The sequence below is a fragment of the Mchenga conophoros genome, linkage group LG4 (assembly GCF_057382185.1).
Source record: "Mchenga conophoros isolate Kocher_MC1m ecotype Shallow Benthic linkage group LG4, M_conophoros_male_GT1.1, whole genome shotgun sequence".
NCBI lineage: Eukaryota > Metazoa > Chordata > Actinopteri > Cichliformes > Cichlidae > Mchenga > Mchenga conophoros.
In genome coordinates, this window is record NC_140529.1 from 31,524,838 (window position 1) to 31,548,304 (window position 23,467).

General features: G+C 40.0%; 1 protein-coding gene across 2 annotated transcripts in view; it reads left to right on the forward strand.

Moving 5' to 3' along the window:
* Window positions 1–23,467, forward strand: part of stat5a (signal transducer and activator of transcription 5a) — a 61,913-nt gene that overhangs the window by 19,723 nt on the left and 18,723 nt on the right. The window contains exon 2 of one of the 2 annotated variants that reach the window (XM_085271792.1): window positions 21,472–21,528. The exons of the other annotated variant lie outside the window; for it this stretch is intronic. The gene's annotated coding sequence lies outside the window, so the exon portion shown is untranslated. The remainder of the gene's footprint in view (window positions 1–21,471; window positions 21,529–23,467) is intronic. 2 annotated transcript variants of the gene reach the window in all.

Sequence of the window (23,467 nt, forward strand, 5' to 3'; positions counted from 1 at the left end):
ATTGTATAGTTAGTCTTAAACCTAGAAGAAAATTCCTCAGTGAGTTTATTAAAATGGACCCATTTTGCTACTGTTACTATTATAAACACTCATTACACTGAAAAATGTGACATTACCAATTATTTCTGTAATGCAATGGATGCTAGAAATGCACTCTTTTATTCCTACTACAATGATTATCTTAATGATTAATATTAGATATTTTATTTTTCCATTTTGGACTTCTTATTTCTCAAACCTTTTTTAGATAATATGGCTAAAATCACAGGCTTGCATAAAGTTGTGTGGTGTTTCTGTAATCAGGTCTCATTCAGTCACTATAGTTCATCCCAACACCCCCTACATCTAGGCATGGGTTGTGGCTGCTGATTGGCTCTGAATGTAAAGGGCGACAGTTTGAGTCTATGACCGGTGTCTGTTTTTCTAAGTCAACTGCCACTACCCTGCTCTGATGTCTCGTTACAGCAGGCTGCTGGACAGTGACAACTGACTAGCTGGTTGCCCCTGCTGTGTGGCTCTGCTCAGTGATTTTCTGCTGCTTGGTACTGCACCAAAAGTGGCTCCACTCCAACAAACTGGCATTCCTACTTCCCCTTGCAAAAGTGTGAGGCTGTGTCCACATTTAACTCTCCCTCTGGGCTTGATATTATATAATGTAATCCACTGGTGCTTTGTAGCTGAGACCCAAATGCATCAGTGCACCCATATGTGCTGACATAAACACCCACATTCACTCTGTGTGAATATTGACATGTAGCATAGGCCACATTCATCATTCAGAAGAGGAAAAATTGGATCGTCACTGTAGTGGGCAAAGTAGTGACAGATAAGACAAATACAGAAGTAACAGCTTTTAATAAACTAAAGAAGTCACTTCTCTATTTTATTCTATGCATTGCATTGTTCTGTTATTTGCTTTTCACACTTTGAAATACTTGGATAACAACAAGATTTGTAACTTGTTGTTTTCTCACTAGATGCATAGATATATTACTGTCAATTTATCTTATGTTCACATAGAATATGAATTATGTCTTATCTCTAAGCTCCCACTTTGTCACTGCCCATAAGGAAACATTGGCCTCAGCTCAGCAGCGGGTGGGGATCAGTGACAGTGTCTGCAAGGATGGAGGTGGGGCTTTTAAAACGCTCACAGCATATGCAAGCAACAACATAACTGTCAAGTTATGTGAGCAGAGCACTGACAGCTGATGTTCAAAACCGCCACTGAAAGGGAAGAATTTGTGTGTCTGTAGTCATTTTTAGCAAGTGTGGAAGTTGCCTAAACTCTTACAGTTCTTTGAAGAACATACAACTGTTGTTTTCAGTACAAGACATTTGTATTTACTAATGAAAATATGTAAATGTAACATTGTTATCTACTGTCTTGACAGGGTTTTGTGTTGGCTGTGCTGAATTCTGTGCAGAAAGGATTGGAAGCTACCCCATCTGTTTAAATATTTCCTGTATCTTTTCCTACATCGTAAAATAAAATGCACACAAACAAGCACATACCGTTGTTTCACATGTGCATGCTGAGCGGTTATATACACAAAGGAAAAAAGCAAATGCTCCAACAAATCCTATACTGAGTTGATGTAGAGAGACCGGAACTGCATTCATTCTTGTTATGAAAGGGAGTATTCCACGTGACCAGCTTTCATTGTGAATATTTTTGTGCTTTGTGACACTTTATTCTGTCAGAGCTCAGCTTTGCACCCAATTGACAAGATGAAGCTTATCTTGCACTCGAACAAAAGAGAGATTCAGTCTCTCACTTGAAGCTATTACAAAGCTATTTCCTTTTCACACAGGTTTCAACCTTGTCACCTCAGATACCTGGACTTGATCTTAGATGCCTTTTCACATGGTTGGAAAGTGTGAGGCTGCAGAACAAAGTAGAACGTTAGCTGGTCAAACTCTGGAAGGATTTTAGGGCAAAGGCTTTTGAGCCGGTTGAGCACGGTGAGGTCGCGCTGCTAGGGAATCAGCACTTACAGCTGCAAATTTTTTGCAAGGAGCATTCATCGTCTCCCACTGAAGTGCTGGATGACGCTGTGTATGTTTTGTTGCAATTTTGTTTTTCAGATTAATTCTAAAATTACTCAGCCGCTAATAAGTGTCAACATATTTCCTTGATGATTTCTTTATATATACCTTTGTATATTATAAACATATTTTGAGGTAAAGTGTACTTGCTGTGTGCTCGAAAAGCTGCTTTGTTTGAACTAATGATCAAAATAACTTGAAAAGATATTGCAGCTTCTGTAGCAGGTCATTTACATTAAATAGTCTCTTGCTTTTGCAAGGTAGCAAAAGGCCTCAAAGGCTGCATGTAAAGTAAGCCTTCTCTGCTGTCGAAACACGGCTCACAAGAGACGCGTCTGCGAAAAGCTCCATAAAGAAAGTATCTTTGACTTGCTAAATCTAGTAGAGTCTGTTCCCAAACCCTAAGTACCATTTGCTTGTTAGTTTGGGGCAGGTCAATGACACACAGCGTTATTTTAGAGGCATGACAGCGCAGTCCAGCAGGATCGGTTGGCTGTGGTGTACTATGTCTCCCCGATTCATTTCACTTCACACTGACTATTGCTTCATCAATCAGACTGCAGGCTGCACAGCTTATGTCAGTAATGCAGAAGTAACAGATTGCTAAGGTCTGGATTTTAATCAGAAAAGAAAGGTAGGTACCAAGCACAGACGCTGCAGTGGGTCTCCTGTAACTGAGACCATTGGAAATATATATACTGTGCCATTTTCCAGTTTAAGCTGAGCGAGCACCTTCACTCCCATGCCAGTTATTTTCCGATCCCCTTATGTAGACCAGATTTTTCCCTATGTTTGTTTGGTGATAAATATTGTCCCTATAAGGATCATTTTTTGCTGATAAAGAAATAAACATGCTAAAATGGGGGACAGGAAATAGCTGTACCACAGCGTTCACATATATTAAGATAATTCATGTAATACATCACCAAAAAATAATATTTTCACAGTTAAATTTTATTTTAGTGGCTCTATATTGTAGTGGTTTACAGATTGCCCTGGTTCGATCCTCCCTGGTTCATCTGGTATAAAAATCGACAAAACCAAATCAAACATGTGGAGCTCTGTGCTGCAGTGACCCCTTGTGAATAAGGCAGCGGTTGAAAGTAGTTGTCACTAATCATTATTTGGTTATAGCACTGAGGCGTCTTTTTATTACGTATACTCTTTATTTATACATGCTCATGCTACAGTATTGTTTGGTCTGGGATTTTGGTCCATTGTTAGGTGGTTGCTAAGCAACGTGATAAAGTCATAATTTATCGTGGCTAAAAAAAGGTTTGGATTTAAATGACATGTTATTGCAGCAAAATTAAAGTGTTACACTGCTTTTCTAAGCTGCTATAGGTTAATAAATGCTACAAATAGGTCATGTTAATGCTTTGGTTGGCAGTTGTTAGGCAACATGCTGATGTCATAATATCTGATATTGACAAGATCTTTCAGACCTTTAGATGTACCTATGTGGCTGTTTTGGTGCTCAACTTGACCGTGGTTACAGGCAAACAAGCAGAAATTTCATGTGTTTTAGCAAGATTTCCTACTGGAAAGTTGACTTCTGCCATTAATCACGTTTCAGTAAATGCACTATGATTTTCTCAGCACCTTTAGCGTCACACCATTATCCTTTACTAATGGCTGTTTTATTTTAGATTTCTTTTCTTTCAAATGCACATTCATGCACTGAACAAGAACAGAGAATTCTCTGAGGGAATTTCTGTGTCGCTACAGAATGAGAAAATTCCTAGACAAAAACAGGAAGGTGATCGATGCAGACATCAAACTTGTCTGTACCTTATCTCTACCTTTCTGAATCCCACAATGCCAGCTGTCTGCAGACAAGCAAACCATTGTACTCCTCTTTCTAACAAGCAGTCTTTCTAAAAACATGTCTGTAGCACTTTTCATAAGAGCGAACCTCTACTGCAAGCCTCTTCATCATACCAAGACATGCGGTCTTATATCTAGTTGTAAAGCATTATTGCTTTGCTTTTGAGCAAGATATATACTATGCAACAGAAAATCCCATTATAGCTTTAGGATTGGATTAAAAATCTTTTTCTTACTGGAGAGGATTTCTGAAAATCTATGTCATTATTTCCATGTATCATGTCTGTCCCAAGGCAGCCCATCCTTAACAAAGGTCAACTATTGAAAGTTTATCTTCAAACAAGATAACATCTTCAAAGTTCTGGGGCACGTTGTTATCTCAGACCACCAGCATGTTTTCTTTGATCTGACTCCCTGTGGGTCTCCCCATATGGGGGTGGGGGGAATGACAGTTTTCACTTTTCATTTCTGCCTCAGCAGATGACCTTCTAGTTACTTAAAATAGTGAGCCCTTGTCTGCTTTAAGGACGAGCATCATTGGGGGGATTTTCCTAAAGCTTTGAAAATTGTAGTCATGTGCAGTCATGTATGTGGAGAAATGTGTTTCATCCCTTATTACTTAGAACTGAGATGTTTGAACTGTAAGCCATGAAAAAAAAATCGCATTGTAAGTAGTCAATAGGAGTAAATACAAGTATAATCTAGTGATTTTCAGCATAGTTTTAATGTTTTTTTTCCCAGTTTGCCAAAATGTCAAAGAACAAAGGCCTCATAAAGCAGGGCTGAGGTGGGCTCAAACTGCCAGACTTTGAAGAAGCAAATGATTTCTGGTTGCTTGATCCTGTTTGCAGAGTGTTGACAACATCTACACAATACACCCTGCAGGGCATTGATCACCTGTGTGAAATGGCTATATGATGCCTGTCAGAGATTATCTTCTCTTTTTCGTTGTAGCGGCTCATCATCACAGCGGCATCCCGAGGCCTCCAGTTCAGCACCACGGGCAACTTGCTACCTGGGGGCTTTTGCAAGCTTCTCTTTTATCTCTACGCAATTACGTTTGATCTCATAGATTAAAATATGTCTGGGCGTGTCTGTGTTCTTTAGATTGTAATAGAAAAGAAAATATTTCCGCTCAGTACGAAAGTGTGTATTTTAAGATTTGCGTCATGAGACTGACGCTTCACAGTCAACAAATCCGTAAAAATTGTTGATGATCGGGTTTTGTGTAGAGCTTCAGTGCAAATTTTAGTTTGTGTTTTGGCATTTGCAATGTTACTAGTGGGATTTTTTTATGTTTCAAATTCTGAGCATTATAATTAGGGTATGCTGCATGTAGCCTGAATTCCTTCTTTATCAATATTTTAATATAGTCCAAAGATTATGCTGCAGCTGCAGACAGCTGTTGTGGCTCTTTAAATGCACATTTTTTATTTTCTATATTATCATTTTTCCAAACCACAGCATCCTTTATTTCTCTTGGTTTTTCTGTCCATCTGCTGTGCAGACTTGTACACATCATCTTCTAACTTGCCCCGAGTAGTTGATGTTTGTGCTAATCTTCAATATACATGCTTTCAGATTATCTTTTCTACATGACTGTGAAACGGTCAGTGGACCACAGTTTTCTTTGTCTGATTAGTCAATTCTGTGCCATTAAAATGTTTTACTTAAATTCTAAAATTCTCTCAATTAACCTCTTATAATTCTTAAATTTGAGACCATTCAGTGTCTGTGTGAATTCCGAGGTAGTGCTGTGTGTTCCAAAGCAGTTCCTGACAACTTTGTTTTTGTGTTGCTTCTGCGAAGGAGTGACAACAGATTATTGGCTAAGAGTGGAGAAAATCAAGACCATGATAACTTAATTAGCTTAGAGACTTTACAAGCTTACAAATACACACAGATGAACTCTTATGAGCTTATTCTGCTGGACGTTTTGAATAGTTGCTAGCAGGGCGTTAGGTTATTTTGGCCTTCATGCCAGTGAGGGTGGCAGACACGCTCAGCTCTGGTCTTGTCGCACGAAGAAGTAACAACAAGATCTTCTGACGTAGTGGTTGATGGAAAGGCCTGCAGGGCAGAAATGTTCAGTTTCTAATGTGATTTAGCCATCAAATGTGATCCTTTTTTTAGGGTTAATTGAGTCATGTGAGGTGCATTTAATTAGAGTTATCCGCATTCAAACGTGAGTCCTGTCATCAGCCGACAAAAGTATCCAAGCGCTTGCAAACTAAAACACGTGACTGAGCTAATAAATGATCTCCCTTATGCTGACAGCGTGATGAGATGTGGGTTGGAGCATAGCAACAGTACCTCAGGGCAGGTTGGACGGCACAACGATCCTCTTGTAGTCGCCATTCCCTCTCTGTGAGCCGCTGGCACATTTGTTTGTCATGCGCTTCTCTGTGACAATAAGTTTCCCATGTCTTCTTTTCTATTCTTTGACTTTGTGTCTTCATTGTGAATTAGTAGAAAGATTTGTTTTACTCTCAGCAAAGTCCCTTTTATGTGTTTGATAAATGTTTTACACATCCACAAATTGGTCCCAGACCCAACCCCCAAACCAATTTTTAAGGCAATCGTTACACTATATGGCTATGTCTGTTTGTGTGTGTGTCTACACACGTGTGTGTTGTCCTCTTTTCAAAACAGAAACTTTCATTGCTTGCATTTGATGTAAATTCTAGCTATCAAAATAAATAATAACATGGGTCACACTTTCTGGTCACTGCATTAATATTTGCAGTTTTTAAAAAACTACCTATGAATTAATTCAAGTGGTCACATGTTTGAGACTCGTAAGTGCTTCACAGCTTTGACTGCATTCGTGTTGTGTGTCAGCTGAAAATGCCGATGAGCTGTACTTTGGCTGGCTTAAAGGGTTTGCGTGGAGGAGAACAACTGGCAAGATCCATGATAATAATGTAATAAGGATGTTTGGTCTGGCTGAGATAATGGATTTCATCTTGACTCCTGCTCTACACTCTGCCACATTTCAAGTTTTTGCTGCTTTATAGATCCATGTTTCTGCCCTGCTTCTTGCCCTGCCCCGCTTCACAAAAGCATTGCTCTGATGACATGAAGGATCTTTTTTGTTGTTGTCTTTTTTATTGCAGGTGACGTGTTTGGTTAAGGTGATTTAGTTCTTATATTGGGCCACAGTAGTTGTGGAAATGTATACCGCCGTGTGTTTCTGGATGTAATACTGGATCGCAGTTATGGGCAATGCGGTTTTACTGTGACGTGTTATTTATAACCGCTGGCTAAGAGTGGGTGTTATAACGCAGAGTCTCTATGATGGAGCAGCTGGACTGTGGGGGAGAAGGAGGGAGAAGGATGGAGGATGGGAAGCATAGCCGAGAGACGGTGGAGAGAGCAAACATTAAAGCTGGTTGTTTATTTGGGGCCTCTATTATTTACCCTGACAAATAAAGTTATGTGTATGCAGTGCTGTTGTATAGCTCTCCTCCTTGGGCAGCCTCTAGAATCAAGTGTGTCTTTATTCTGTTTCGTGTTTCTTTGAAAACTGCATTTAAAAAAGAATTTCTAAGTAAAAGAATAAAAGTACTCCTCTATGAACAGGTATTTAACAGGTATGCTTCAGACTTTGACTTTTGACAGTTTCAGCAGCACAATTGACAACTTAAAAACTACAAAACAGTTCCAGCGAGGATAGAAATGATTTTTAACCCTCGGAGGCTTTAAGTCAAAAAAGGGACCCTTTTTTGACTTAAAGCCTCCGAGGGTTAAATCATTATTTTTAAACTGAGCTGTAAACTATTTTTTTCTTCTTCACAACTGTGACTGCATTTGTGCTATGTATTAATTTTAGACATCACAAATTTGTACATCTACAGTTCTGTGCAAGAGTCTTAACCCACCTCTTCTTTCTTTATCGTTATGATATTGCAGGAAAATGGGGAATATGTGCAGGTATTTACACCTATTTTCCTGCATTGCATCGACACTGTCAATCAAATGTTCTCCAGATAATAATGCATGATTGATCACATCCTGACAGTAATTTTTTGTGGTCATATTTCCATCAGTTTTGAAAAGATCCCCAGCGCCACTGACTGAAACGCAGTACTAAACCATGACAGAGCCTCCACCATGTTTTACATTTGGCTCTAGGAACTCAGCTTTTCCTCTCTCCACCATTCTCTGTACACACTGACAATAATTTGACCCAAAAATTTCAAATCTCCGTAAGACTTGTTGCCAGTGATTTCCAATGCAGTTTCTGTGTAATTTGGCTTAACTCAGCCTTTTCTACGGTTTCCCTTCCTTAAGGATGACGTCCAGCCTTCCACTGATACCATTTTTGATGAGACTTAGTAAACAGTAGACAGATTAACTGAAGGGCCAGATGAATCTCTCAGGTCTTGTGTCAGCTCTTTCTTTTTCCGTTTCTTAAGGATATGACTTTTAGATATTTCTCATCTGCTGCAGATAGTGTTTTTATAGGCATGCCAGGCCTTTTTTTTTAGCCTCCACTTGTTTCCTTAAATTTTTAAGGACACATTCATACCATGCCAAGATATGCCAGGTTTGTAGCTAATAACCCTTTGGCTACCACCTTGTTTGTCCAAAAATACTATTTTATGCCTGTCAAACTGTGTTGTCTTTGATGCTTTTTTTTATAGATTCAACTAAAACATTTAAACTATGTTAATAGCCTAAAGATCCAATTTTAAAAAAAAATCAAAGTTGGTTCTTTGCCCAGTTGTCTGTCATGTGTGGACACAACACTGATTCATCCCTTGAATCAGGTGCTTTTTTGTATGCTTGATTCACAGGCTAGTGGCTTAACAAACAACAACAAGAAAAAAAAATTCCTCTGAAAATGGTCAAGTACAAGGGCAAGTATGAAAAATGAAAATAAAGCAGCCAGTGTCTTAAGGAAACCTTTGAAAGACCTTCAAAAATGCTGGATAACTTTTTTGTTCAGCACCACTTTAAATAATTACAAGAAAGTAATAATTACTTTTGCTCCTTGAAAGTAAAATATTAAGAAATGAGGGATGGTTCAAGACTTAAAATATATATATACCTTTTGTGCCAATAGATGTTTTAAAGGAGAGTGCCATGTTACTGCCATACTAAATACTTTCCAGAACTCTTTCTAGTAGAACACAGCATTTAAAGCCTGAAGGGTAGAATATACGTTGTAACAGGGCAGCCCTTAGCGGCTGGAAACACAGTGAGACAGACCAAGGCAAGTGTAGTGGAACAAAGTATTTATTTGCTCTATGGCTCTCCTTAAAACAATTAACTTGTCGAGCTTCTTCACAGCACAAAAATCCCCTAATGACAACTGGCAGCCTTAAATATGTTCAGCTGTCACAGACTTAACCATTATTCCACTCTCAGGTAAATTCTTAAATCCCAACCTTCCACCACAGTATACAATATATCAATAAGAATAAATAAATACATAAATACATTTTCACATTTACATATTAATAAATACTTCACACTTTAATGTTACACCAAACCCAATATTATAAAAACCCAGAAACCCAAGCACAAAAAGATTCACCACACTCTCTTTACCAATGGTCTCTCCCGGAACCTTTAAATGGTGTCTGGACCCCCGAGGAAACATTTGCCCAAACACCTTGAAGAGGACACAGGCAAGAAAGGTGAGTAATCATTAACTTACAAACACTTATTTGCAACACTTTTCCCTAGATTTCACACACACATTTGCATTAGTTTTCCTTATTGGTAAACCTTAATCACAATCTCAATCACCATTCTTCTCTCCTGACAGACAACCACCACATTCCTTGACGAGGAGCAGCTGTGCAGGATCTGAAATAAGGCTACCAACTGATTTTAAAATTCCCAATAAATAGACAATAAATATTTAAACTGCTTGTGTGCAAATCCATGCTTAAAGTGCAATGCTCATAAAGTGCTTGATAAGGTGCTTTTAATAAAGTGAAAGGTGTGCTCTAAAGTGCTATACAGACAATACAATATAAATAAATGCAGTAAGGGAGTCCTCTTCCTTACATTTCCTCCTCCCTCTCTTAAGCACGAAGTGCTTCAGTCCTCTGTCATCCTAGATAAACAATCAGCAACCACATTTGACTTCCCCGGCCTATACTGGACCGTAAAGTCATAAGGCTGCAGAGACAGGTACCATCCTGCAATGCGGGCATTCGCATCCCTCATGCGGTTCAACCACTGGAGGGCACGATGATCAGTCTCCAGAGTGAAGTGACGTCCCAGAAGATAATACCTCAAGGCCTCAATAGCCCATTTCATGGCCAAGCACTCTTTCTCCACCGTCGAGTACCTCGTCTCCCTGTCGAGTAGTTTCCGACTCAGAAACACCACAGGCCTTCTTTCACCATCCACCTCTTGCTGAAGGACAGCACCAAGGCCAACTCCCGAAGCATCAGTTTGCAAGATGAATGGCTTGTTGAAGTCTGGACTGTGTAGAACTGGATGTGTGGAAACTGCTTCCTTGAGGTCTCTGAATGCTCGCTCACAGTCTTCCGTCCAACGCACTTTGTTAGGGGCTGAGCCTTTTGTGAGGTTATTAAGTACAGTGGATCGCTCTGCAAAAGAAGGTATGAATTTCCGGTACCAGCCTACTAGACCCAGAAAACCTCTCACCTTCCTTTTTGTTGTCGGAACTGGGAAGGACTGAATTGCTTCAATCTTTCCAACCTGCGGCTTTATCTTCCCAGAGCCAACTACAAAGCCCAAGTACTCCACTTCTCTCTTGGCTACGGAGCACTTCTTGGGATTGATAGTCAGTCCAGCCATTCTGATGGAGTGTAGCACCTTCTGTAGGTGAATGACATGCTCTTCCCAGGACTGGCTGTACACCACCACATCATCCAGATATGCTGCAGAGAATGCTGACACATCTCTCAGTACATGGTCCATTAATCGTTGGAATGTCGCTGGTGCACCTTGAAGCCCAAATGGCATGACTTTAAATTGGTACATACCAAAAGGAGTTTTGAAGGCTGTCAGCTCTCTCGCTTCTGGCGCCAAAGCCACTTGCCAGTATCCTTTACACAGATCAAGTGTTGTAATGTACCTTGCTGATCCAACTCTCTCCAGCAGGTCATCCACCCTGGGCATTGGGTAGGGATCAAACTTGGATACTGCATTCAAATATCTGAAATCAATACAGAATCTCAGGGTGTCATCTTTCTTTGGTACCAAAACAATCGGGCTGCACCACTCACTGCTTGACACCTCAATGATTCCCAGGTCCAACATCAGTTTTATTTCTTTCTGTAGCACTGGCACCAACCGTTCAGGAATTCTGTAACTCTTTTGTCGAACGGGTGCATCCTCCTTCACCCGTATCTTGTGCTGAACCAGTGATGTGAAGCCTGGTGTTTCTCGAAAGAGCTGTGGGTCCACGAGTGGTTTTATATCAGCCTGCTCACTAGGAGACAAATGAGAAAGGTCAACTGAAGCACAAACTTGAATGTTAGTGTTAGTTGGAAAGAACTTCTCAGTCACCTCCTCATCCTTAACTGAACGCACCAGTAACTGATAGACCGGCTCTTGTCGGCTGTGGAATGCCTTCAACAAGTTCACGTGAAATGTCTGATATTTTTTAACTCTTTCTGGCATATTCAGCTCATAAGTGACTTTACTCACTTGTCTGATGATCTCGTATGGTCCATGCCATTTTGTCAGCAACTTGTTATCGCTGGTGGGAAGCAATAACAGTACTTTCTGACCTGGAAGGAAGACCCTATCCCTGGCCTTCTGATCATACCAAGTCTTTTGATGTTTTTGTGCAGCTTTCATGTTGTCTTGCATCAATGATGCCATTTTCTCCAACCTCTCTCTCATGGTGATGACGTAGGCTGCGATGTTTTCGCCCTCTGCTTTGGATTCCTCCCAGCAGTCCTTAAGCAGATCCAGGGGGCCTCTCATTTGGCGACCGTATAAAAGTTCAAAAGGCGAGAAGCCAGTGGAAACCTGCGGGACCTCCCGGTAGGCGAACAGAAGGTATGGCAGCCATTGATCCCAGTCAGCACCTGTGTCAGAGACAAACTTGCGCAGCATACTTTTGAGAGTCTGGTTGTATCTCTCCACTAGCCCGTCCGTTTGGGGGTGATAAGGGGTGGTCTTAAGTCCCTTTATCCCTAACAACTTATAAACCTGCTGCAACAACTTGGATAGAAAGTTCGTTCCACAATCCGTCAGAATTTCTCTTGGTATGCCTACCCTAGAGAAAAGCTGCAGAAGACAATTAGCAATGTGACGAGCTTTAATTGATCTGAGTGGGAAGGCCTCAGGAAACCGTGTTGCATAGTCACATATGACTAATATGTAGCGATGACCTGTGGAGCTCCTCTCTAAAGGGCCCACAATATCCATGCCTAGCCTCTCAAATGGTGTTTCAATAATTGGCAGTGGTTGCAACTGGGCTCGCGCTACTCCTTTGCCTGAGGTCAACTGACATTTTTCACAGGAACGGCAAAACTCAGAAACCTGGACATACATCCCTGGCCAAACAAAACGGCTGCTGATCCTATTCAGTGTTTTGTGAAAAGCCATATGACCTGCCCATGGAATTGAATGACCCAAATCCATAACTTTGTCTCTGAACTGTTGTGGGAGTGCCACAGCTTCGCACTTCCCCTTTCTCTGGTACAAGATGCCTCCTTTAATCAAGTAAACAGTGTCTGCAAGACAGCTTACCTGACCTTGACTAGCCCCCTCTACCTCTGTTACCTTCTCAAACCAGGGTTTTAGAGTAGGGTCGCTTCTTTGGAGTGCACCTAAATCTGAGGGAACATCAAACTCAAGTTGGTTATTTGGCTTAGGGAACAATGCTGTACCTTTTTCCCCTGAGCCTTTGAACTTTTCTCTTCTTTTCTGAGCCCTAGACTTCCTAATCTTCCCTGGCTCCGTTTCGAGAGACTCCTCAAAAAAGGGTAGTTCTTGCATCATTTCCTTTGCACTTTGTGCTCTTGTGACTACATGACAGGGTTTAAATGGTTCAACTGTCATATCTAGAGGAAGTGAGCTTCCAGATTCATCACCTAAGCCTTGAATGTCTTTCTCAGCACTCACTTGAGGGTCATAATCTGACTGGTGTATTAGATCAAAAAGAGTGGGGATGTCATTACCAAGTATCACTGAATATGGCAAACTGGGAACAACAGCTACCACTAACAAGTAGGTTTGACCTCCTACTGTCAGTTAAACCTCAGCAGTGGGGTACCTGTGTTCGTCTCCATGCACACAACTTATTGTAGCCCCAACCCCACTTAGCTTTTCTCCTGAAATTATGCTAGAGTGTACAAGAGTTTGGAAGCACCCAGAGTCAAGCAAAGCTTCGTCTTTACGCCCATTAATTAAAACAGGGACAGTACAAGCTTTCTTTCCTACTGGCTCTGTGGCTGGTCTTGGAACTGCACACAAAAGAGATGGTTTTGACTTAAGGGCAGGGCAAAATTGTTGTGTATGGCCAAAGTTATGACAGTGATAACATTTAATATCCTGAACTGAAGACTTAAAGGATTTCTTCACATTGTGAGGTCTATGAGAAGGGAGCTGCCTAGAACTAGAAAGATTTCTAGCCTGAACTTGACCAGAACCCTGTTCACCCCCAATGGACTTACTTGGTTGGGCGTAGTGGGTCTCCCGGCTGAAGTAGGTGCTCTTGCTTCCTTTTCTGGCTGAAGTGAAAACCTCTGCGAGGCTAGCTGCTTCCTTTGCAGTCTTCGGGTCATGCTCACGTATCCAAATCTCCAGCTCTGGATTAACCATTCTCAAAAACTGCTCCAGAATTATCTGCTCAGATATTTCTTCTACAGTTGATTTTTCAGGTTTAATCCATCTTGAAAACAGGTCTTTCAATCTTACATAAAGTTCACGTGGCGTCTCACCTGGCTCAACTTTCAGACAGAGGTGGGACCAAGTCATTGTTTTGCAAGTCTCAAGTAAGTCTCAAGTCTTTATCCTCAAGTCTCAAGTCAAGACTCAAGTAATGTCAGGCAAGTCAGAGTCGAGTCTCAAGTCACTGGTGTAAAAGTCCGAGTCAAGTCACAAGTCTGAAACTTTGAATTTCAAGTCCTTTCGAGTCTTTAAAAAAAAAAACAAACGAAAAAATAATGTTGCAGTTATGCTAAATGTAAATATTAGACCATGTAATTTTAAAATCTGTGTTTTTCTCAACACATGACAAAATAGTGAACTTAGAAAATATACACAAATTGTGAAATTGCACCTCTTTAAAATGCAGCTCAATTAAACCTAGCTCCAAGAATAATTTTCACCAACAGTTCTGAGATAAGCTGCATGTTATTCTTGGATGCGGTTGTAGGACCAGCTTTAAAATCGCATGACAAAAATATCATACACATTAAAAAAAACTGTATCACCAACGTAGCCTGGACAACATTTGCTAGTTAGATGAAGTCAGCTATCTCATCCTAGCATATTTATATGCATATTTATAATTACATGGTTCTTGGAGTGAGTGCATACACTCATGAAGTTTAGTAACTTCAGGTCACTGCAACAAGCCCAGGTACAGTTTACCGACGGATGGGTGCAGGACCTTGAAATGCACCGTGTAGAACGAAAGACCATCGTACGTATCATAAGTTTACCAGTCTCACAAATTGTCGTCATAAATACACATTCGTTAACAGTTTATTAATAGGACCTTTGAGCTCAATGGTAATTAATTAGTAGTGGAAATAATTTCTGGTACCCATCACAGAAATGTAGCAGTGACAATAATATTGTATGCTGTAATCGTACTGGGCAATTAAGTGATACAAAAAACCTGTTTTATCCTGTGAATAAAAGTATATGTTTTTGTCAATGTACCATAATAACAGAGGCGAAACGCAATATTGTGTCAGGACAATTCACTATTTATGCACAATAAACAAAGGAGCATAGCGCGACAATTTCTGTTCAGCGCCAGACTTGCTTGTAACCTATATCACCAATTATGTTAAGAAAAATGACGTATTAACTACTAAAAAACACTGACCTTCGTGTAAATGCTTGGAGCAGACTAACCTGTGAGCTGGAGTGTTCTGGGACGTTATATTTTATCTTTGAATGGCTGCAATCCAGGCCATCCGTCGCGTCTTTGTTACTTCGGAAACATGGCTTGAACAATTTCTCTTCAACGACGTAATCCGATAACAACCGATCTCTTTACCCGTCGGCTTCCCGTGGCTGTCATGCGACCGGCTATTGCAGTTAATAATACAACAGCTTCTTGACATTTTTGTGTTTCTTTTTATCGCTGTATAACTGATTTTAATTGAAAGCCTGCGTGCGCTAGTACCGCTTGCCACGAGTTCCCAGAATCCTTTGCGGTTCTACCCGTGAATGACGTCACATTTTCAATCTCTATATAATATGCATGTTAAATTTTATATTTGGGGTAAAATATCAAGTCTTTTCAAGTAAACCGGTTCAAGTCCAATTCAAGTCCCAAGTCATTGGTGTAAAAGTCCAAGTCAAGTCACAAGTCTTAGAACATTTTTTCAAGTCAAGTCTAAAGTCATAAAATTAATGACTCGAGTCTGACTCGAGTCCAAGTCATGTGACTCGAGTCCACACCTCTGCTTTCAGAGATCTGAAGCGGCGTCTGTAGGTGTCAGCAGTGATCTCATATTTTGCCAGAATTGCTTCTTTCACCTTATCATAATTCTCAGAGTCTGTTAAATCCATAAGAATGTAGGCTGTGCGGGCTTTACCTGTCAACAGGGGAACCAGACGAATAGCCCACTCATCTCTGGGCCATCGACACACGTTTGCCATTCTTTCAAACGTAGTCAGAAAATGTTCAATGTCATCTTCTGGTGACAGAGGAAAAAGTTTTGGTTCAATTAAAGACCTGGACCCACTGGCCACTGGAATGTCTTCACCATTGAATCCAAGTTCTTCAGATGTTGTAGGGGGCGCTGGCGCCTCTGGTGGGTCAGGCTTATCAGTTACAGCGTTAACTTGTAGCTGGATTTGCTGAAATTGATGCTGCATGCCTTTCCACCTTTGCTCCTGACGTGACAAATCCTTCTCCCACTTTTGGTCTCTGGCTGCTTGAGACCGCATAAGAGATTTCACCAACCCTGTTAACTCCTCCAATTTGTCCTCAGGGCTTGTTGCTGCCATGGCCTCTAGCTCAGATGAAGCTCCAACTCCTTCATCAGGCTGCTCCTCTTGGCCTGGCTTTCTTCCACCTCTTGTCATCATCTTCTCACTGTGGCATGAGTGACACACTCCTGACACCACTTGTAACAGGGCAGCCCTTAGCGGCTGGAAACACAGTGAGACAGACCAAGGCAAGTGTAGTGGAACAAAGTATTTATTTGCTCTATGGCTCTCCTTAAAACAATTAACTTGTCGAGCTTCTTCACAGCACAAAAATCCCCTAATGACAACTGGCAGCCTTAAATATGTTCAGCTGTCACAGACTTAACCATTATTCCACTCTCAGGTAAATTCTTAAATCCCAACCTTCCACCACAGTATACAATATATCAATAAGAATAAATAAATACATAAATACATTTTCACATTTACATATTAATAAATACTTCACACTTTAATGTTACACCAAACCCAATATTATAAAAACCCAGAAACCCAAGCACAAAAAGATTCACCACACTCTCTTTACCAATGGTCTCTCCCGGAACCTTTAAATGGTGTCTGGACCCCCGAGGAAACATTTGCCCAAACACCTTGAAGAGGACACAGGCAAGAAAGGTGAGTAATCATTAACTTACAAACACTTATTTGCAACACTTTTCCCTAGATTTCACACACACATTTGCATTAGTTTTCCTTATTGGTAAACCTTAATCACAATCTCAATCACCATTCTTCTCTCCTGACAGACAACCACCACATTCCTTGACGAGGAGCAGCTGTGCAGGATCTGAAATAAGGCTACCAACTGATTTTAAAATTCCCAATAAATAGACAATAAATATTTAAACTGCTTGTGTGCAAATCCATGCTTAAAGTGCAATGCTCATAAAGTGCTTGATAAGGTGCTTTTAATAAAGTGAAAGGTGTGCTCTAAAGTGCTATACAGACAATACAATATAAATAAATGCAGTAAGGGAGTCCTCTTCCTTACATACGTCAAACTAACAGTTTGCATGAGAATAAGGGAAAAATCTATATATTTAATCTCCTGACTGTCAACAGCAGCTGGTTCAGACTCATGAACTCAGTTGAAACTAATAAATATGATCTGGTTTAAGTATTAAACAACTGGTAAGTGGCCCAGCAGTCATGCTTTAGTACAAACAGATATTCAGTTCAGATCATGGTTTGTTTGTTGAATAATTGCTAATTCTTTCTGAAAGTTCATCCAGACCTTAGCGACCAGTTTTACCGCTAAGATTAAGATCTGAATACCAGCTTTCAAGAAGCATTGATCTCATAACTCACTTTATGAAATTAGCATGTGTAAAATGAAAAATAAGTAAATAAACATCATGTGAGTATTGTTGATAATCGCATTAGAAAGGTTATCACGAGGCAGCTGGTCGGTTGAACCAGTCAGTGATAGTGCTTCACACATGTCTGTAAAGTCTGTACTGTGAACTACAAAAGCTTTTAATTTAGCATAAAGTTAAAAAAAATAAAGGAGATGCAGTGAAACGATAGATAAATAAATAAATAAATAAGACGTGCAGAAGGAATGCTGGGTAAACACGCAGAAAGTGCGAGCAAATGCTTTTGACAGATTTCTTTGTTCCTTAATCCTTAAAGAGTATTTTATTCTGAGCATTCACGACCTTCACAAACAGTGTTTACACTTTTAAAGCCATATTTAAAGGCGGCTTGGATATTTTTCTTTAGTGATGAGACAAATCAGCCTTTCCTCGTGTTCTAACAGCTATTTATTATCATTTAAATAATATATAAACTATGTGGAATATTTTGGTAATGCAAAAAGTGCTGGATTTGAATCTATAACTTGTCTTCAAACAGGTTGTTTTCATCATTTTACACTGCGTTAAGTGAATAGGAGCTGCTTCTGCTTATAAGAAGAAATGCATCTATCAATGAGAAAAGCCTCTGCATATTTTGTCAAATAGCGGTTAGCAGTATTCATGCCGGATTAACACTCGTGTCCCCCAAAAGACATTCAAAGTACTCGCAGTGTTACATGACATGTTGTTGCCGTGTTTCCTTTCTGTTTTGTATTCTCAAGGTAAGACTGCTCTGAATGGTGGGTGGCACTTCGGTTTCCTTACAGGAAGTGCTGACGTTAATGAATGGTAATTTTTCCTCAGAGGAAAGAGTGGGTGACACGAGTTCATTGAATTAACGTGCCAGTTTATTTCGAGACCCCAAAACCTCTGAGCAGAGCTTTAAACCCACCCGTTTGTAACTCTGTAAAACCCTGGTGTGACTGTGACGGGCTGAAAGAGGACATCAAACACACAGATGATGTTTCAGGGCCAGTGCAAGCGGGAGTTGTAGTGTTGTTTATGTTCCCTGAAAGCTGGAATCTAGTGCACCTTGGCTCACAAGCGAAATTAATCGGACCGTGTCAGCAGAGAAGGATGTCTGTTATTTGGATTGTTTGGTCTCTTTTCACACATACGCAGAGAGTACACGCAGAGCTTTTCTCTATTTTGAAGCTCAGAGCTTTCTGGGCGCTGCATATCCCTGGGAGAACACTCTGTGAGGGTTTAGCTGTATTTCTTTTTTGTTGATTTGTCCTATAATCGAGACTTTTTTAAGAGCTCGTTGAGTGGTAGGGATACTTTGAAGCTTCCCCCTGCTTAGAAGTCAGTCTCCTCCAAGGATTTAGCAGTCCACTTTAGCACTTTGTGTGACTGGCATTAATATCTGTGACATATATTGGTTGGACAGAGCCTGCTAATTTGCTTTTAAGACAACAAATGTTCAGTGGCTGTTTCAATTCACCTGTAATCAGAAGAAGTGGGAATAAAGCAGTCCTCCTCATTATGTTGTTTTTGCCCTTTGTGGGGCATTATCGAGAACCTTGTGCAGCTGGTTTAAGAAAGGGATTTGATTTATTTGTTTTTAGCCGTTGTGCAATGCTAGCTGGAACCTCTTCGCTTGGATTTGTATCCAGGCGTTCTGAGCTCATAAATTTGCATTGAATCTGCACAGCGGGTGAAGTTGTTCATTGTGTGTTTGCCAGTAATGTGTGAATATAGTTGGGGGGGTTTTACTTAACTTGCCGTCCAGTTGCATTTTGTTTGGTATCTTAGAGAGCAGAAGCAAACCGTGGATGTCGGAAATAACTAATGTATTTAATTTCCAATTAATCAGTGAAATGAGAGGCTGGTGTTGGTGTGGCGTTGGATTGAATTAGTCGAACTGCTTTTCTTTTTTTTCCGTTTTGCGTGTGCGTCAGAGAGCGAATATGAGAGAAGCACAGGAAAAAATTTACTGGCAGTACAGTTTGCAGTAAATTTATATTGGACAACAAAAAGCTTGAGTGACTGTGAGAATGGCTTTGAAGATGGAGCAAAGGTTATCCTTCTTTTCCAAAAGAATGACAGTACAAATAAAAGAGACTGGCAACTGATAATCTTTGATGGATGAGCGAAGGCAAAAGTCAAGTGCATTTGTGCGTTTGCTTCTTTATTCTCATAAACAAAGACTACAGATAAGCAGCAGGAACACTTTTGCAGTTCAAATAAAAACTGCAAATTAAGTTTTAGACCAGCCAACAGGCACAAGGAACTAAAACATTTTATTTTGCAAATGCTGTGTTTGTCAGAACTTTTTTCCTATTTATCTGGATTATATTTTGCCCTTCCTTGTTTTCTGAAACGATATAAAAACGTGTGAGTCATCCAACTGAGATATTATCCTTTTGTATCAATTCCAAAGGCTTTTTCTCTCAATTAGTACTACTGTTTCCAGAAAACCAAGCCAAAAGTGCTTCATAGTTTCTGTTATGGGAAAAGAAACACATTAGAGGACATTAAGTATAAGGATCATTTTGAGCTACGATAATAATCTGCAGTAACTGCTTCAGTAAACCTCTCTGGTGGTATAAACAGCACTTTAGTCTCTCTTGCTGCATAGTGATTTTTGTCCGTTATGGCTGTGGGTAATTTATGACGTCAAGCCACTGCTGGTATTAACATGTGATTCTTTAATAACAAATCACGGAAGGATTTCTAAGTGACATTTTTCTCCACTCTAACTTTCAGCTGGCCTTACAGTCTTGCAGAGGTTTCAGTAAGTTTACTTTAATTTGAGTCACAACACCATCAGTGTGCGCTGTATGTGAAAAGATGCACATTACAAGCAGAGCTGCAGAGGTGATGAGTCAAGTGACAAGTTTCCTATATGCAGTGACGAGTTGAAATATTCTAGACAAAGCCTTGAGATGAAACGGTTTGATTGAAGCTTCTGCTTTGAGAGAGACAGCGTTTTGCCTACACGCCTCAAGTGGAAGCAACTTTTTAAGGCATTAATGGCAGTGAGCTTGAAGAAAGAAAGGCAGGAGTGCAGAGGAGCTAAGAAGAAGACTTATCCAGACTGTAAAATAAAGATGTCACATTTTTGTCTAGAGCCAACATGTGGCGTCCTGATGTTTTGCTTCTTCAGGGTACAACCAGTGGTAGTTGTCTCAGTCGTCATGATTTGATGTGTTTTTACATATTAATGGATGAAAGGCATGGCCTTTAGGTGGTAGTTTAGATAAAGCAACTGACATTTTTCAGCCATTTAAATGAAACCTGAGTGAACATTTATAGAGCCTCCCATTGGTTCAGGTTTGAAGCATGACTACTCAAAATCTTACTTTAAAAGAGCTGTTTCGACTGTGGTTTTACTCTGTGGTAACTATTATTGTTAATTATTGTTATCAATAACTTGCAGACTGGATGTTTTAGTAAATTATACTGTATATAATTTTTCAAATTCATTAAGGATGTGGTTCATATTCTGACAATTTGTTTTAGAATGTGAGCCAAATGTGTTTTGCTCACCAAAATCTTTCAGATATTCAAGTAGACTGGATTCAGCCGTATCCCTGTAGTGACAACTGAAGTGCTAATTAGCCGTGCCAAACAAGCTGTGTTGTTGTTTACACGCAGCACCCGTTGAATGACGCTCTTCTGTTAGCAGGTGATGCTAATTTATGCTCTGCATTTTGTCGTGTTTTACAAACGTAGTATTTTTTAGCGCCTTTATGTACTGCTGTGGTTATAAAGTTGCAATGAACTCTAGTTTTCTTCTTCTTCTTCTTTTTTTGTAGTAATCATTTAGGGAATTGAACCTCTCTTAATTCTCTCTAAATCTGATTTCTGGCAACACTGTTGTTTTTTGTCTTTTTAAATGCATCAGCTTCAAAATCCCCACATAGTGAAAGAACCTTTCAGGCTTGGGAAGAATGTTCAAAAATTATGCTATTATGTTGACATGTCCAGTTCATCTGGAATAAAGTCAAATCTGTTCAGTGGACTTTCCCTTTTTCATGCTTTTTGTTAAAGCTCTTGTCCTTGTGAAAAAAAGAGAGCTTCCTCAGAAGCGCCCAAGTTTGACTCACTTCCTCCTTTTGGTCTCTGTCTCTTTCTTTCTTTCATTCTCTGTCTCTCTCTCTCTTTCTGTCTGTCTCAGGTTTGTGGTGCTCCTTTTTAGAGTTTCCTGCTCTTACATGGTAACACAGAGCTGAAGGTAAGGTGGATTTTATTTATTTAATTACTTGAAGCCAAAGTGAGGTTGGTGATGAAATAGCAGTGACATGTTACAGTGAGCTTCCTGTACATGGAAGAAAATGGCAAAGGCAGAACGGCTGACTTGCTTTTACAGTATATTTAAGGTTCACGCCAGGATGTTTGTATATTGAGGTCAAAGTAAAGCTGTTGCTTGGGAGCATTTCACTTTTTCTTGGAGATGAGAACTGAGGTGCTACTGGTTGTCAAACCCTGTTTGCAGCCATGTCTTTAAAGATCTGTTGAACACACTAAAACACCAGTTTGTCCCACTGTCTTCTGACAGCACAGCAAACACTCTTTTAAGCTGCAGCTCCCATTATGTTCAGCATTGGTCTATTTATATGTTTGTGAAATACAGGTTGGTGTAGAAAGAAAGTCCTACACCCACGATGGGTGTCACAGAAAGAGGTGGTAGAAAAGTTTTGTGCTCTTCCTGTCGGCTCCTCCTCCAATCAGCTGATTTGCAGTTTTGGGCTGATGCTCTCTGCTGATTCCTTTACAGATAACATGTGTAGGTTATTCATTTAAAAAGCACTTGACTGTCTTTTCAAAAATCAGTCTTTATGCCTTTTGTGTGCTTGTAGTTTTCTTTCACACAGGCAATCGGAGAATAGTTTCTTGACATTTAACATGCAAAAAATGCTTATAATGCTTTTATTTTATTTTATTTTTATAAATTTTGCTTATTTTGAAAATATAGCTGTAAAGGTCAGCAGGTGAACTCTAGGACACAATGAGAACCATAAGAGCACAGGAACAGTAGAATAGGCTTTGTGTCGCCAGATTGTGTCGACAGATTGAGTGGAATTACCTTTTTGACCCTATTTCACCTTGGTCTACAAAGACATATAGTCAGTTAGCAAGCATGCATGTGAGCCCAGCTATTAGGCATTTATGACATCCACATGCACAGGAAAAGGCTTTTGAGTCGGGTTTTTGTTTTGTTTTGTTTTTTAATCAAGTTAATTTATTGTCTAATTGACACGTTTTCTTGTACAGATGACAAGAGGTCACTTGTGGAAGTCATGGGATATTTTTGTGCAGGGAAATGGCTACCGTTATTATGCTTTATCTGTAGCAAAACGCATGTTTTCACATGTTCTTTATGAGGGAGTGCAGACTAACAAGGTAAAAAAAAAAGCTCTTCAATCGGTATAACGTGGACAAGATATGTGACGGAGACATAGGCTACAATGGAACAAAAAAGAGCAATGACAAAGAAGAGGATGAACATTTTTTCCTTTTGTTTTTGTTTTTTTGTTTTTTGATGCAATGTGTAGTATCAATTACATGTACGTGGATATAAAAACTATACATGTACTGTCAAGCAGAACCACTGACACCACAGGCACCTACAAATACACACATGCACACGCAAACACTCACACACATACACCACAAACTTCCCGCGTACTCATATCTCTCAGTCTTTTACTGACAGTGACTGTGCCAGTTTTGAGAAGGGTGAGTGGGTGTGCTGACTGGAAACAAGCAGCAGTGACCCAATACAAAGCCCTCTCAACCAAGCCATAACCCTCAGTGTGGAGTTGTTGGCTCCACAGAGGAGCATGTTTAAGTCCTCAACATGTTCAGTGAAGGAGAAAGCGACCCAAGCGGGCCGGGCAAGTGACCTGGATCTTCAGTCGTAGAAGGAAAACAGAGACATGTGTATTAGTCACTTCGTAAAGCGGACTTAATCAAGGTATAAGAAGATAGAAGTGTTTTAGTCATTTATTTACCATTAAAACTATTTTTATCTGTATGACTGACTCTTTTGGGAAAATGTTAAATACTTCACTTAAGTGATGTTCTTTCCCCAGTACATTTAAAACCTTTGTAAAGCTGCTAAACCCACATTGTATCCCAGCTTACGTCCGACAAACGCAGCTTGTATCCCC